We start from the raw sequence: 5,204 nt of genomic DNA, 5'->3' as shown, positions 1-5,204 counted from the left end.
CTTACACTGAAACGCCTCGATTGATTTTTCGCCCTCTGTGGCCATTTGTTGAACTTGAGTGTGCGGGGCCTTCGGTGTCTCGGAACGTCGTGATCGACACGGACAGCCAGCCGGGCGGCGACGCGCCTCGCACCGGTCCCCGCACAGGCCCAATGCGCGCGTGGCGCGCCACCTGTCGGGGCAGCGCCGTACTATAGTGCTTAGAATATACTTGCTAGTGTGCCGAGGGCGCGCGCTCGCGTGGCCGCCGAGGCGATGCCTTCCCGCAGCCACCGCATGGTGGCGCTGGCAATCGCTAAGGTGCCACCACGCCTCGTTCGCTGCCGAGGCAGCGTAGGTGCGGCAACTCTGACGTTGGTGCGCTGCGCTTTTCACTGCGAAAGCCTGTCTCTGAAGGCTTTGAGAGCAGTTTTTGCTTTAAAAACTCTACTGGCTGGAGACAATCTTACCGCCCTGGCATTATCCGGAAAAAATCCTGGACTGAAACAGCGCTCGGCGAAACGTTTGACACGTACAACCAGGTCCAGTTTGCTAAATTTTTATTCGTTCATTCTTTGTGGTGAACCGCGAGAGGACTTAAGCAGAAGTCATATTGACCGGCTAATGTTCAGCGAGGTACCCAACTTGAAATAAGCAACGAAATTTCATGCGTTGGCCGCATTACGTTGTTGTGATAGAACGATCGAGTATGGTCCGGACTCATTGTTGCTACATGGAAACTTAATTCTGATCGAGATTTTATTCGACTAGGGGCCAGTCGATTGCGATCACTGGAAACTGGACTTGTGTCCAGTTTCCTGGGGATTAAAGTATTTAAAAATGAGCTGCTTTGACAATACATTGCGCAATGATTAACCTTACCTGTGAAAGGTTGGAATAGCACTACCATGCCATGGTCGGCCAGGACGCCTCTTTGGTCACCTGTCGTGTTGTTACCAAGGTCTACGAAGCCTTCTAAGTTGCCTGAATGGAAAACAACATAATAAGTATCAAAGCAGCATTTGGTTGTGTGATCCTTTCCAAATAAACAGGGATAACCTTCTAGGTAAAGTGCAGGCTCAAAGGAAGGTAATGTTGAAGATAATAATGAAATTTACCTGTTGACATCACAGTCAGGTGCTCCGAAAGCTTGGTTTCATCAATCAGCAGGCCGCCGCGACAGCTAAAGGCATCCATGTGCTTTGTCTTCTCCTTTAAAGCGCTGAAGATATTTGGATTTAGTCCAAATCCACCTTTAAACTGCTGCAGGTATTTCTGCAGGCAAGTTCGTCCGGGCAAAACAAATATCTTCTCTCTCCGCAGGTGCTCATACAATTTTGGGCTTCGCATTCTCATTAAGATGCATTCGATAATCCAGTTGTCGTCATATGCCATTCCCTTCACAGACCTCCGGAGCAGCATGAAAACAAGTCCTTACAGCGAGTTGCTGCTTTTGGGGGAGGGACTTAATTTTAGCTTCGACTGCAGACTCACTTAGCGTCTCATTCTGCGCCTTCATTAGAGCCACTTGCTGCTGAGCACCTGCCAGTTTTCTCTTTGCTCTTTGCAGAGCACGAGAAATATTACTGCTTTTGTTTGGCTGACTGCATGCTTGTTTCCTCTTTCTGCGCAGCTTGTTCTGAGTAAGTTTCCGCTGGTATTTGCATTGAGCACAGCTCTCCCCTTCAGTCTCGGTGGTCAAGCGACACTTTTCTGCAAAATACTTCCCCATGAATGATATGTGCTTTGCTGAATCAGGTTTCAGGCCACATCCGCCACAAGGAACCTCCAATGCACTGCGCCTAATTAGTTCTTCAGCTTCAACTATTGTTGTAAGCACGTGCTTGCTATGTTCTTTTCCAAGAAAATACACTGTAGCGACCACAGAGCCGCTTTCAGGCATCAAGCTTACAAATGTTAGCATTATTTCTATATACAAAGTGGCAAAGTTATTTTTTTCCGCTCGATAACATGCGTAGGCTACAGAGCCAGCAGGTGCTTCAGATAGCTTGGCCCAGGTTTCAGGAATACAAATTGAGTCGAACGGATGGTGATCTTTAACAGCAATACAACCCATCTGCTGCTGCGGGCATGAGTTCTCACACAGCTCTTCGGTTGCTGGCGGCTCGTCGGAGACATCGTCGAGCGTGCTTGACGCTCCATCGCTGACGCCTGCACCGGCACTGCGCTTTTGCCGTTTAGCGGCAGGTTGGTCACACAAGTTCCTTACTTTTCATTTCGATGTCTTCTTAGGCAGAAGGTATTTCGGATAGTTGTCGAATACCGTTGGCATTGCGTCGGGTGTGAGACGTGGTCTGTCTCGGGCGATCTCGTTGACAACACCGTTCACCGTCACTTTGAACGTTCTTTCGATATAGCGGTCTTCAAAATGTTTTTCGCAGACAGCACACGCTGGAGTCAAATTGCGGTCCTGTCTTTTGATCAGCTGCTCCCACTCCGCAAGCCGTGTTGGGTCCGAGGGCACACCGAACATGGAAGCTTTGTCCGGATTCGACCGGTAGCCACTCCGACAGAGCGGCACGAAACACGTTTTTTCCCGGCCTTGATGCTTAGAGTTTAGCATCATTAGTCGCTGTGGTCTTCCCTCACACGGAACAGCACGGAGAAACACGCAGGAAAAAGCGCGGATGCGACTAAAATACTATAATACACACCGCACACGACCAATGCAACTGCAGCGACTGCGGCATGCCCGGCAGCGACGGCACCTTTACGACGAGCAGCGCCTCTCGCGGCCAAAGTTGGAAGGCATCGCGCGCGCTGCCACCCTCTCCCATTGGGAGAGCGCTTCGTACGACCCTAGCAGTATATTCTAGGCACTATAGCCGTACATTGCGAGGAGGGGGTCTTCTGTGTTTGCCGCAAGATGGCTCTGCGTGTGCGAAAAGCGCAGAATAAATGTAGCGGAAATGTACTTCGCTACGCGTTTAACTGCGACTTCTGTAATTTACATGCTCATAATTACCGATATACAAAGCAGTATAACTTTCTACGGCTCGTTTGTAAGGCAACACCGCATTCACTAGAGGTGTTTTTGTCCCCTACTGAACGATTGAACTCATGGCTGAGTGGTAGGGTCTCCGCCTCACACTCCGGAGATCCTGGTTCGATTGCCCCCCAGGTCATCTTGCAAGTTGTTTTTATTTATAAATTGCCTTCCGGGATTTTGCGCCCACGGCCAGCGCCGCCGGCAACACCGGCTTTTCGGCGACACGAGCTCCTTAACGCTGTCGTGTTAGAAGAAGGATTATATGGGTTGCAAGGCTTGAGCACGACAAATGGCATCCTACGAAAACCTCATCCATGTGCCGCGAGAGATTTACGGTAATCTCTGGGGGCAATTTATTTTTTTGCCGTTTTCTTAAGATGGGGGGGCGCAATTGAAACAGATTTTCCCTTATACTTCACGTTGCGGAGAATGTTTTCTGATGGTAAGCAGTGCAGTAATAAATAGTTCACTATTTACGCAAGCTAACAACCCTAATTTGAAATTGTCAAGCAAAAATTCCGCCTCGACCGCCACTCTCCCGTTTAGCAAGCTCTGTGCGTGTCTTTACCGTTGAGTTTTAGAAATAGTGTTTGAAACCCTAATTTCCCCCGCAGAGGCGTCTGAGTCAGCAGGCGTTTGTTGTCTTGCGACACCACGTACTCGAGCACCCGAGGATCGGACCCTCCCGCGTGTAGCCGTGCGCGGCTTAGCCGTGTCCGGGGAAATAGGAATCTTAGGGGTCGAACCGATGCCGTGTGTTCGGACCGTTAAGACCGTTAAGGTGGAGGCAACACACCTCTTTGGCCTCTGCTTCCCGTAGACGGCACCTACAGGCTGACCCACCTGGGGCAAATTGGCATCGCCTTTTCCTGTCCTCCTCTCCGATCTTCGTCTTTCTCGCTCACCTTTTTCATCTTTCCTGTCTTCTCTTCAGTTCCAAATTTCTCGGCGGTAAGGGTTAACCTTGTGTGGCTAGCCAGCCTTGGTTATGCTGTATTTGGTTATAGCAGCGATATATACACTGGTGATCGATATATACAGTGATCCAATTACACGAACTAGTGCTTAAGAGAGCAACGAGGCACGTGCCCCGGGGTATACTGGCTTTGGACCTCAAGGGGGCCTTCGACAACGTGTCCCACGCCAGCGTGCTCGAGAACCTGCGCAAGACGGGGTGTCGCCGCAAGACCTACGGCTATATTAAAGATTTCCTAACCAATAGAACGGCGACTATCCGGATAGGAAAGGAACGGTCCGAGCCTATGGAGCTCGGAGACAGGGGTACCCCACAGTGGTCGGTCCTGTAGCCTCTGCTTTTCAACCTGGCCCTCCTGCCCCTGCCCGAACTACTCAATCAGATCGAAGGCGTAGACCACGCGTTCTATGCCGACGATATAACAGTGTGGACGAACCACGCGGGGTCCGATGCCTGGGTGCAGCAAGTCCTGCAGAGAGCGGCAATGACCGTCCACGAGTATGCCACGACCTGCAGCCTGAGCTGCGCTCCACAGAAATCGGAGGTGCTCATGGTACAGCCCGGAAGACCAAAGAAAGTGCCGCCGCCGAACATAATTATCACCATTGACGGCACAAAGATCAAGCCAACGCAGAAGATCCGGATACTGGGCCTGCTGTTGTGCAGCGACGGCAAGGCGCACGCAGCCGTCAACAAAATCAAGACCACATCAGAGCAGGGCCTGAGCATGATCCGGAGAGTCACCAACCGGAACAAAGGGATCAAAGAAGAAGACGCACTGCGCCTGGTGCAGGCATTCGTCGTGTCACGCGTAACGCACTCCACCCCGTACCTCCAGCTTACGAAGGTGAACCGCGAGACGCTGAACACGAAGATAAGGAAAGCAGTCAAGCTCGCCATGGGCATCCCAGTCTACTCGTCAACGCAGAAGCTGCTGGACATAGGTGCCCACAACATGGTGGAAGAGCTGGTGGAAGCACACCTATCCCACCAGAGAGTAAGGCTGAGCCAGACAGAGCACGGCTGGGCCGACCTACGCAAGATAGGATGGCAAATTGAACAGCAACCGACAACGGAGCCGCTCCCCACAACGTGGAGAGACGTTATTAAGACCAAGCCCCTCCCCCGGAGCAGCCGGGGAGGAACGACGAGAGACGCTCTGCGTGGGCCAAGGCACTGGCTCGACAGCTGGAAGAGGACCCCGAGGTTCTCTACGCGGACACCTCGCTTCCCAAGCAC

At 51.7% G+C, this 5,204-nt stretch overlaps 1 pseudogene; it reads right to left on the bottom strand.

Moving 5' to 3' along the window:
* Positions 1-295: 295 nt before the first annotated feature.
* On the bottom strand, positions 296-1,711 carry LOC126516422 (uncharacterized; annotated as a pseudogene).
* Positions 1,712-5,204: the final 3,493 nt, after the last annotated feature.

The sequence above is a fragment of the Dermacentor andersoni genome, chromosome 1 (genome assembly GCF_023375885.2).
Source record: "Dermacentor andersoni chromosome 1, qqDerAnde1_hic_scaffold, whole genome shotgun sequence".
NCBI lineage: Eukaryota > Metazoa > Arthropoda > Arachnida > Ixodida > Ixodidae > Dermacentor > Dermacentor andersoni.
The sequence above is the reverse complement of the archived record's forward strand: the minus strand, read 5'-3'. Positions and strand labels throughout refer to the sequence as shown.